The sequence below is a fragment of the Bactrocera oleae genome, chromosome 3, assembly GCF_042242935.1.
Source record: "Bactrocera oleae isolate idBacOlea1 chromosome 3, idBacOlea1, whole genome shotgun sequence".
Taxonomy (NCBI): Eukaryota; Metazoa; Arthropoda; class Insecta; order Diptera; family Tephritidae; genus Bactrocera; species Bactrocera oleae.
Window position 1 is genome coordinate 54,840,374 of NC_091537.1, and position 12,429 is coordinate 54,852,802.

General features: G+C 35.4%; 1 protein-coding gene across 1 annotated transcript in view; it reads right to left on the minus strand.

The window, feature by feature from the left end:
- Nucleotides 1–12,429, minus strand: part of LOC118681220 (junctophilin-3) — a 131,638-nt gene that overhangs the window by 106,218 nt on the left and 12,991 nt on the right. The window contains exon 3 of the mRNA XM_070106645.1: nucleotides 6,155–6,221. The gene's annotated coding sequence lies outside the window, so the exon portion shown is untranslated. The remainder of the gene's footprint in view (nucleotides 1–6,154; nucleotides 6,222–12,429) is intronic.

Below are 12,429 nucleotides of genomic sequence, written 5' to 3' on the forward strand. Positions count from 1 at the left end.
AATAAACGATTGCTTACTGATGGGTAAAGAAATATTTACAAGTATATTTGATCAAATAAACAAATCAATTGTAGTATGATTCTTTTCTTTGACCACACCAGGTGGCACTGTTAATATATTCCTCTCACTGCTAACGCTCACGCGACATAACCCTACAAGAAACTCATGTACAAGTATTCTTTATTACTGTCACAACTGACAGTCAAATGAACAGTAAAATGATTGTCAATGTTTACGATTTTTTCAAAAGTAAATTTTATATACGTTGAAAAGGGACAGCACACATTTTCATAGGAGGTTCTAGAAGTTGTGAATTACATATGTAGCTGTTATTCCGTGCGATAAACCAAAAGTGTTGCGTGATCCTGTGCAATAAATATTTTTGTGTTAAAAAAACTAAATAAATAACAAAGGAGTTTTTAAATATAATATACGTAAGTTATTATTAGGTTTCAAATAAAATTATATTTTTAGTTAATTTTCATTTTTATATAGGCATTTTAAATTCCGAAATACCCATGCACTGGGAACAAATTTTTTTAGCATTTCTATCGACGGTGTGAAAATGAGTGAAATCAGGAGACAACCCCGCCCACTCCCCATATAACGGTACTGTTAAAAACTACTAAAAGCGTGATAAATCAAACACTAGACAAGCCAGAGACATTAAATTTTTTTCTCTGGGATGGTATAAGATGATTTTATAGGAACCACGTTGAAAATTAGATAGTGGGCATGGCACCGCCCACTTTTAGGTTAAAACCCATATCTTGGGATCTGCTTAACCGATTTAAACCAAATTCGGCACATAATATTTTTCTCATATTTCTATGTTATAGTACGAAAATGGGCGAAATCGGATTACAACTACGCCTATTTCCCATAAAACATAATTTTTAATTCCATCTGATTTTTTCACTTTCCAGTACGCAAATCAAGCAACAATGATTATATAGGCGTAAAACTTTGCGTGAATAATACGCTTAAAGTATGCCACCTTGTGACCAAAAGTTATTTAAATTGAACCAAAACTGTTTAAGCCCCTAGGTACTGATTATGTGGACCCCAGTGCCTATAGTTGACTTTTTACCGAAAATATCGGTCAACATAGAACAAAGCGGCAAGATCCACAAAGAAATCTAAAACGAGTATACCATTTGACTTTGCGAGAGTATAAAATGTTCGGTTACATCCGAACTTAGCTTTTCTTACTTATTATATAATTATATTTTTGTTGCACTCCTTTTTTATATTTATGTTTTTTATTATAACTGATTTTAATTAAACGATGTGAATTTATTAAAGAAATAAAAATTGTAATATATACTATGCAAAAGAGTTTTTACTTGTGATAGATATACAGTCATAACTGACAAATTACAGCTACGAGGGCTTTTCAGTCATAACTGACAATTTTCAGGTTTAATGGATTTATGATCAGCAATGACTCAGGAAAAGGCATGAGAGTGAGCTCTCTTGTGACTATAGTGCATCAGTTCTGAATATCCATGTGTTAGAGAGAGATTCAAAATCACACATATGCGTTTGTATACATCAGTTTTTGCACAAGGCTCTTAAGAAAATGATAGAAACTTTTTTTCTGCCGCTTACAAAATTTTTTCAGCTGTGATGTCATATCTTCTTGTAGGGAATGAGCGGGTGTATGAATTAGCCCCCACTGAATTAACCCCCACCGGGCAAAATTACTTAAGCCCCACCAATTTCTCAGTGAATCTTTCCCCACCAAAAATGACGGAGTCCCCACGAAAAAAAATGCATTAAACCCCACGAAAATGATTTTATCCCCACCAATCGAAATGAATTAAGCCCCACCAAACGTGGGTGTTCTTACATGACAGAATCCCCACGAAAAAAAAGGAATTACTCCCCACGAAAATGACTTTAGCCCCACTTTACTTCATTTTTAATTTATTTTGCTTGCTTTAAACTTCAAGTTTTTAACAAAAATTCAATTATACATATGTATGTAATATTTAAAAAGAAAATGGTAAAGAATTAAATGAAAATGTGAGAAAAAGAAAATAATTAAATAAAAATATGTAAATATTCGTCAACATCGCTCTATTATTGAATGCAAAAAAACCCCAGCAGGAAATTCACTATCCCATGAAAAAATAGCTGTAAGAGATGGATTTTTATTATATGATTATTTACAAAATTATGGTTTCTCCTTTTACGAAATGTACACTATTAGTGATTTTAACCTTTCGTAAAAGGAAAAATCTTTGACAATTCAATCTTAATAGAGTGATTATTAAAAACAGTTCTGCGTATTCTGCATAAAAATGAATATAGAAAAATTGAAACAAATAGAGAATAATTGTATAAACGCAAGGAAGATCTTACTAAATAAAAGCGATACTATAAACTTTTCTCATGTTCCTGGATTTATAATTGATTCTTTTTTTGGAAAAAAAAATTATAAGGCGCAATTAATAATTTGTGTTTTTCTTTCGTTAATGGAATCAGCGAGTCGCAACTCTTTCCGTTCACAAAAACTCACTACAAAAAAATATCAGATTTACTGTTATGGCTTGAAAATTCTCCAAACGCTCACAAGTACTATAGCTATAATATTATACTTAATCAAATAGTTTTTTTTAACGGAGACTTACGAAAATATGGAGAAAGAAAGCAAAGAAATAAAATAAAATTTTAAAAGTATTATATTTTTACGTTGCTAACTGTTTGTTTTATTTTTATAAAATATCACGGAATTAAAATGAATTAAGCCCCACGAAAATGATTTTATCCCCACCAATCGAAATGAATTAAGCCCCACCAAACGTGGGTGTTCTTACATGACAGAATCCCCACGAAAAAAAAGAATTAATCCCCACGAAAATGACTTTAGCCCCACTTTCCGCCATTTTTAATTTTGTTGTAAAATTGGTGGGGCTTAAGTCTCTTTGCCCGGTGGGGGTTAATTCAGTGGGGGCTAATTCATACACCCGGGAATGAGCATGGTATGGCTAAAGTTTTGGGAAAATGTGAAATTATTACTTAGGATGAATGTACAATGCCCCACAAGCATTCACTTCAAGCTCTAAACAGGTCCCTGAAAGATATCAAAGCTAAGACTTAGATTTTTGATGGTGGCCTTCTGTCAGAATTCAGACTAACATTACTCTACGCGCGATTACCATAAACGTGATTGAATCGTATCAAAGTGTCACCAAATTATACCTCATATTAAGATGAGTGTTCAACTTCAAAATGATCCATTCGCCTCAGGATTCTTTGTTAGACATTGGCTTTGGTAAAATTCAATTGTTGAAGATACACAATATATTCAAATCACACAGAATTTTTTAATCTTGGCTCAACTATAATTTTGCTTAGGAATTTAGGGGTAAATTTTATAACGATACTAGAGTGGGAAAAAAAAATCATGGACAACATTCTTGAAAAGACCAATTGGTAAATAAGAAGGTAAAGGTATATTCGCCTATACCGTAGGTAGGTAAGTAGGTAGAGTGACTGTCTTCCAACACACCTAGGCCTTTAGGAAGCCCATTGTGATACCACCGGGACTAAGGTACCCTCACTCTATTAGCTCCTCTCTAAACCACTTCGTACTTCTGATGAAATTCATCAGTAAGACCAGTTTTATTTGTGCAACCTCCGCATGTGCGGCTTATATTCCATTCATACCACGTTTGCCTGCTTTTTGAAAAAGTCAGGGACTGATTCCACTGAGACTCGGCTACATTTATGACATGCTTGTCGATTAAGTATATACAAGTAGCCAGAAGCGTATATATGCCCCCTTTACCAGGATCTAGTTGTAGGGTGGTGCCTGTTCTGGCTAGTTCATCTGCTGCACAGTTCCTTGGGATATCACTGCGTTCTAGGACCCATTGGAGGTTTATTGTGAAATAGGTTTTCAGACCAGTTAGGATATCAAGGCATTATTTCACTGTCTGTTAACTCAGCTCTGTAGAATTTCGAAAGTCCGTGTTTATGGGAAGAAACTGAAACTTCCTAAGTATCATAGAATGCCTCTTATTACTGGCGAGTATTAGGGAGCATTCCCTTAGTCTCAGAACTGACTTCGCTGCCATTTGCTTACCAGATTGGTTTGTTGGCAGTAAGTGTAAAATTACGTTTAACGCCTAGCTTGAAGTTGTTCTGAGACCTGCACTGATGCAAATAAAGGCTGCTCTTTGTTTGCTTGCCATACTTCTAATCGCGTATTTCTTTTCTATTATTGGCCACCATACCAATATACCGTACGTCATAATCGGCCTTACAATTGCTATGTAGAGCCAGTGAGCTACCCGAGGCGTCAGTCCCCATCTTGGCCCCACCATTATTTTACACGCGTAAAGTGCTGTAGCTGCTTTCTTTACCCTAGCTTCTATGTTTGGTTTCCACGAAAGCTGACTCTCCAAAATTAGTCCTAAGTAGCTTGCTTTATCTCCCATCGTTAGTCTGGTGCCATTTAATAACGGCGGCGTGATTTCTGGAGTACTGTGTTTCTTAGTGAACAATACCAGTTCTGTCTTGCTAGCATTTAAGTTCAGTCCGCATGATACGGCCCATCGATTAATATCGTTTAATATTGTCTACATAAGGTAAGCGAGGGTATTCGGGAACTCGCTTCATCGTCTGCGAAACTGCCACATTTTCAGCGTAGGCCACAACATGTACCCCCTTCTTTTCCAGATCCACGAGTATTTTATTCATTGTCAGGATCCAGAGAAGTGGGGATAACACGCCTCCTTGGGGTGTACCCCTTCGGACAAGTCTGCACATCTTCGAAGCTCCCAGCGTTGAAATAATTGACCTGCCCAAGAGCATCTGTTCAATTAATTTCCAGAATGGCTTAGAGATGCCCAAATCTTTAAGCGCGCTAAGTATGGCCCTCCGCTCTATGTTATTGAAAGCACCTTCTATCTCTAAGAAGGCTACGAGGGTGTATTTTTTTACCTCCAGAGACTTTTCAACCTCTGTTACCACTGAGCTTAACGCCGTTTCAGTTTATTTATATAAGCCTTATGTGTATTTATATAAGCCTCTCCAGCGTTTTTAAGAGAAACAAGGGAAGATTAATAGGTCTAAAATCCTTTGAATTAGTGTGTGAGCTTTTGCCCTTTTGGTATATATTGTATATCACCTTAACTTTCCTCCATACCGAGGGAATATAGTTTAACTGCAGTGCCCCCTTAAGCATAGTTGTTAACCAGTTTATTATGTAGCTTTGGAACTGCTGTGACTGATCCGGGAGTAACCCGTCTGGTCCCGTCGATTTATGAGGCTTGAAGCTGAGTATCGCCTAATAAACATTACTATCTGATACTATGTCCAGGAGCGTCTAATTCTTCCCCCACTACGTGTAATTGGACAAGCCTCCTCTAGTGCTTGCCGACAAGAATTTGTGAACTGTTAAACTAGCACGTCCAGGTCCTCTTTATTCTCTTGTTGAAATGGCAGAATCATAGGAATACGCTTTTTTTGCTCCTGCAGGTGCATCTGCCAGTTCGTTTTCCCTATGGTTCCTGAATATCTCTACGCTATCTACATTCTCTTCAATTATACATTCAATGTAGTGGTGATCTGAGAAGAAGTGTTCCTCCAGTACTCTCCAGTGTGTCGTTTTGTCTCCAAGTTCTTCCGACAAAAGTGTTGTATCTAATACTTCATGTCCGGTGGTGTGCATACTGCCCTTGTTACACAACAAAAGCTTATTTCCTAGTAAATAATTAAAGAGTAACTCACCCCTTTCGTTCATGTTGCGGTGTGCGTTGGAGTTGCACCCAAGTAAAATCGAGCACTTGGATGCTTCGCTATCCCGTACCAGATCTTTAATCAGCTGCGATGGTACGATTGCTTCGTTATGACGCCAGCCGGTATTTATTTCCGCCAGTCTCCCAGCTTACTGCTGTTGTACCGTTATTACTATAATTATGTAATAACAAGTAAGGAAGAGCTAAGTTCGGATGTAACCGAACATTTTATACTCTCGCAAAGTTAAATGGTATATTCGTTTGAGACTTCTTTATACCTATATTTTAATAATTAGAAGTAGGAACTGTTGCCTTAGTTATTTACTTTTCACTCACATTAAAATAATATATAAATATAAATTATAATACCGTATGAATATAAATTAGTATTTTAAAAAACTCACCAAACATTTTCTCTGTTTTGTTACTGATGCTGGTGATAGTTTTGTTGCGATAGATATGTTTATTACGCTAGAAACAAATAAATTAATTAAATGCATATATATGAAATTACTCTAAATTTTCTCAACTTGCCTTCCATTGCCTTTTACGAACGCAAATGATTTGCATTCTTTTCCCGCTTTAGGTTTAAATAGGCAAAAACAGATATATCAATATTAAATATTTTTTAAAAAGCAATAAAATAAACACAGGTAAGGAAGGGCTAAGTTCGGATGTAACCGAATATTTTATACACTTGCAAAGTTATATGGTATATTCGTTTGAGACTTCTTTATATATTTTAATAATTAGAAGTAGGAACTGTTGCCTTAGTTATTTACTTTTCACTCATAGTGAAAATAATTAGAGCAATTTGTAAACTAAATTTACTCAAATTATGAGAAATCGTTCTTGTGCTTTTTGCATACGCTTATAATGGATTTTATATAGAATGCATTACAACTGTATTGAGAAGTATGAAAAGAAATCGTTTTTGAACAATGAATGACATTTTTTATTTATTATATCGATATTATTATACATGTTTAGCTTAAAAATAATAAATATTAACAACTTTAAAAATGATATAATATTATTATATTAATTTGTATATAATATTTACAATATTAAACATAAATTTTTGTAGAGATTCTTATACATATATCCAAATTATATTTATTTTTTCCTTATACTATTTAATTTCTATCATATATTTATAAAATAATGTCATATATAATAACAAATTATATATATAAATTAAATTTTCTTAATTAGATTATTTACATATTTTTCTTAAAATTGTCTTAAAAACTACTGTACAAATTCCTATACCATTCCAGTTCGATTATATTTGGAAAAAAAAATGAAGAACTATTGCACTAAGTCTGAAAACTTTAGTTCGAAATAGAGACACAAATACTGTCATGATAGCTGTGTACTGTCTCAAAACTAATTGCATTTACACGGGAAGGATCCATGTTTGAAAATGCCCAATCAATTTGTGTACCGGTAGGTGTAGTTGAATATTCTGCACCAAGCAGGGAACTAAAGTTTTTTTCTTGGAGCAGATTTCTTATTGCAGTCCCTGTAGACATTAAACAAATGTTAAAATCTCCAACAATTAGCACATTTTGATTGCCTAACTCAGAAGTAAGGACTTCCTGAAGTTCTACAATTAATTGTCTGACAGAGAAAGCTGAATTTCTATATAGAACCAGAATATTAATATTGTCGCTTTTTATATCATTAATGTGAGCGTAAAGACTCTGAACATTATGGAATAAAATTTGATGTCCTGATGTTCGGGAAATCATAAAATTGAAACTTGTTGTCAAAGCTTTATTTGTGGGATTCCCTCAGTTCCCTAAATACGGGATAAGATTCAGAAAATTTGTTAGGAGGAATAAAATTTCCTATGATGAATAAACCTTCTGCAGAAGTAGCTCGACTAAAAGCGACATAGGTATATTGAAGCTCTAGGCATTCTGGGTCGAGTATGAACTACAACTTTATTATATGTGGCACCCTGACTTTTATGAATAGTTATTCCCTCAGCCGGAACAACTGGAAACTGATTTCTTTCAATTGAAATTTGCTCATTTCTTTTATATTGAAAAGATTTTAGAACCTTTTCAATTGGTGTCCAAGAACTTTCTAGAGGATGAGGCTTTTTTGATCGTGCTGTCAAACCAACAGAAGGTTCCAAAAATGTAATCCACAGAATTGCTGGAAAAGAACAATGGAAATCAATTTGCATAATTTGTCCAGCTGTCCCATTAACCAAGCCATCACACGTGTTTATGTTCACTGAAATCATATATTTGGCGGAGGTTTTTAGTGTCAATTCATAGGGCAGTCTTTGCGTTTCAGAAGTTTTGAAAAGTTTAACTCTTTCCAAAATATTATCATTTTCATTTATACCAATTCCTTTAACTGAGTCTTTTGCAGTTGAAAGGAAAGCTTCTGTTGGGATTCGACTGAGCTTAAGGGCATTGAAATTATTTGTCTCTTCATTGTACCAAAATAAATGTATGGCATCATCGGGAACTTCTTCGAAATTAACTACTCGAGTTTCAATGAGTGATATGTCCTCATTTGTCATAGTACCAGATGCCATATGATTTAATGCAATTGCAAAGGCCTGATCCTCCCGTTGTCTCATTATCTCTGTTAATTCAAAGTATTTAAATAACTCCCACAAAGAGGAACCAACTAAAGTGCTGTATGCATCATTGGGATTAGGAGAGAATATCCACCTATCTCCAACAGGTGAGAGTTGCTTCAAATCACCAAACACTATGATCTGTATACCACCGAAGGGGCTGTCTGTTTTGAAAATTTGTTTTAATCTCGCATCAACAGAGCTAAACATACGAGCACCTACCATTGATATTTCATCAATTATGATTAATTTTAAATAGATAAGTCTGGAATACAATGAATTAACTGTGTCATTGCTAAGTGGTCTCAACTCTCTATTTAACTGATTAACAGGTAAAGAGAATATTGAATGAAGGGTCATTCCACCTATTCCGAATGCTGATTTACCCGTAGGTGCGCAAAGAAGAACTTTTAAGGAATTTGGATTGGATCCAGGTGTACAATTGACGCGATGGTTAAGAGCTTGATATATTGCAGATATCAAACGACTCTTTCCTACACCTGCACCGCCGCCAATGAAATCATAAAATGGGAGATTTATTTTTAGGTGGTGCATCAAATGTGTCAAATAGGTCATTTGCTTAGTATTTAGACTTTGAACTAAAGAAAATAATTCCTCAACTGAAATTAAAGGGGGTAGTTTAATAAATCGAATATTGCAATCAGATTCAGTGCCATTATCTGTTGAATCTTCGCCATGCAAGTCCGGCAAATTTATATTTGGGTTCATTTCTGGAAGTGCCAACACTCTGAACTCATTTTCCACGATAGGTAGTTCATTTTGCGCACCTTCGTCCAAGTTTATTTCATTATAAAGACTTTCTAGAACATTTTCAAGTTATCTTTGCTCAAAAACATCATAGGATAGTAAAGCATTAACATTTCGCGGAAATATTCAACTCTCACCAAATCTGGGTTAAACCTTCTATACCGAATAATACAAGATTTGGTACGTTTTTTCACAAAACCGGTACCGTCTCCAAGAGGCATGACAACCCCGCTTTCTGGTAAATTATCGTCTTCCCTCTCTTCTTCTTCATGATCACTATCTTGTGCTCTTCTACTAGATTTAAAATATTTATACCTAGATGCAAAATCAGCTAAACAAAGAGTTTCTAACTGATCGGATCTTTGAACATAACGGTCTAAAATACCGGCTACGAATATTTCAGTCGAACCTGAAGGAAGGTTCTGAAGTTCCGCTCTAGGTTTTACCATTCGAACACGATCCTCAGTTCGAGAGGTATTTATAAATATTTCTGCATTACTTGCTTCCGAAATATGGAGCCCAATGCAGCAATATACTGCTTCTTGTGCATAAATTTGTGACCTATATGTTTAAGTTTTTGCTTAATAGTATAATTTTCAGCATTTACCTCTGATATAGCTTCATTTAAGAGCCTAGAAATTCCCCTGTTAGACTTGTTAATATAATTAATTATATATGAACAGCCAGCATATGCATCCAGTATATATTGGATATCCATATTTGCTCTATGGAGTTCCAAAAAATCAGAAGATTATAAACGTTTATAAAACGATCCTGTAATCTTCTTTTTAGAAAAATGTTGGGGTTTGTTAAACTTGACCTAAGGGCTAACAAATAGTCATCAAAAGACATATTTATTCTACTATCAGACAAGAAGTGTTCAAAATCGTCTAAATATTGAATTTAAAACGTTTTGAATTTTGAAAAAGTTTTCCTTGTGTCTTTCTGAATTTTGACTTGTTTCTGTAAGAGGTAACAGTATTTGCGTTGAAGGCATTGGTGGATATGGTATACCAAAACGACAAAACTGTTGTCCTCTTATTTCCCTAGTACAAGACCGACTGTGGTTATGCTTTTGATAACCCAAATAATTTTCTAAGTGGCTGATCGTACGATCGGTAGAAATATAATTGTCAATAAAACTAATGACATCAGGGAATGTCTGAGGATCTTGAAGGTTGATCCTGGAAGCATTATTAAGCCAATACATGCCATGTACATGAGGGGAACCTCTCTGTTGAAACTCCACTCCAGTAGAAATTTTTAACAAAATGCTCTCCAAAAATGCCGGCGTTATCTTTAAAAAGCTTAAGAATTTGTCGATAGCGGTAGTCCAAATATCTAGCACAAGTAACCGCGTCTGACCGAATTAAGCGATATCTATCTTGGGTTGTTAAACTGTTGGCTTCCTCTTCCGAAATATCTTTAGAATCAACAGTTTTAGAGAGGATGACCAAAAGCTCAACTCACTGAGATTCTGCAGCCGATAAAGTGATGAAGAAGGTTGGAAGCCCAAATTGGCGAATCATAGCGATTGCCTTTTTCTTCTCAGCTTCCCAGTGCGCAGGTGAGGATCTAACGCCTTTCAAAACTTTGTAACCATCATCGTGTTGAAATAAAGTTTTGAACAAAGTTTTCGTTTAATAGATTTTGGGCCGTAACTCGGTAGCGACCTGAAAACTTTCTAAGGCAAATGGATGTACTATTCTTAATTTGTAGCAGTTCTAATTTTTTGTAATCATAGAACAACTTTGGAATGGTACACGCTCTTCTGTCAAAACGGCGAATTTCAGAACGTATTATCTTGCTATACGTTTCAGAGCATGTACGCTTCTGCCCAACGTATATTGTTCCAAATGACAACTCTTCTGAATTATTATCTTGAATTATGTCAATTGGTCTTTGTCCTTCCCCTGACGCTATAACTAAACAGTTATAGTCTAAGTTTTCTACAGGAATATTGTCCAAAAGAGTTTCTTGACCGCCTGGATTTAGCTCTGAAGGTAAAAGACCCGTGGGAATATTATTACCTGAGGGATTATCATGAGAAGTTTTTGCCGCATGAAAAGATTGAACCAATCGGGAATCCTCTGCAGATGCAACAAACGGAACTTCTTCTTGGTTATTAAATTCTGAAATCCAGTTTTCATTAATATGTATATTGTGCTCACGATACAGAGGGGTATTCACTAAGAACTGCAAAGCTTCCATAGTCTTTGCGGGGCGTATGGTATCGATCATGTAATCATGATTGTATTCCAAACACCTTCTTAAGTGAATTTGTATAACATGAGCCTCATCAAAGGACCTTGGTAGAGATGTCACAATATTGTTAACAGAAATTGGTATATTAACAACAGCACCTTTGAGCAAACTCTGACTTTGATATCCTTACTGACGGATTGTCATAAAAGGCAATCTAGGCATTATGAGACGTTCTTCAATTGGGGTAAACCTTTCAAACAATCCGGTATTTCAGGAAAGTCTAGACCGTTAGCTAAATATATTTTTGGAACGTTCTTTTTAACAATCGCATTTTTGCAAGTAGCACAAAAACTGTAATTTCCATCTTCCGAAGGAAATTTTTGCATTAAAAAGAAGGCGGATGCAGCATTTGGGAGACCTTGCGCAATAGTTTCGAAATTTAATTTGCGAACTTGGTGTGAAAACCATAAGCCGCCGTAGCAAATACATATTTCAGTAGGGCCCTTATTTATATTTTAGAAATAAATGTTTTTGAAATCTGTTAAATTGCCACTATTATCAGTTTCTATAACATTATTTTCTCTCGTTAATCGGATTCGTTGGGACTGCCTTTGGTTTTCAATTTGTCTATTGAGTGGGTTATCTCTATGAAGGCGAACTTGACCTTTTCTAAGACGTCTCTAATTCAAAATTTCTTCCCTCATACCCTTCCTACTAAGCTGTCGACGTTGTGTTTCTCTATCACGCTCCTCTCTCCTTATTTCAGGATTTCTTCTTGCATGTTCCCTTTGCATTTGATCACGAATGCGCTCTAAATTCCTATACACAGGATTTCTTGCGCGAAGTTCTCTATGATCCCTAGTGTTCCTACTTTGTTCATCATAACGTACCTCAGGATTTTCTCGACGAGATCTATGACCTCGAGTATTTCTTACTTGCTCTTCAGAGCGAATTTGTGGATCTTGCCGCCTTGTTTATGTTGAGCAGTATTTGCAACTTGCTTACAAGATCGAACCTCGGGATCTTCACGCCGAGACCTATGACCTCGAATATCTCTTATTTGCTCTTCAGAGCGAATTTGCGGATCTTGCCGCCTTGTTCTAT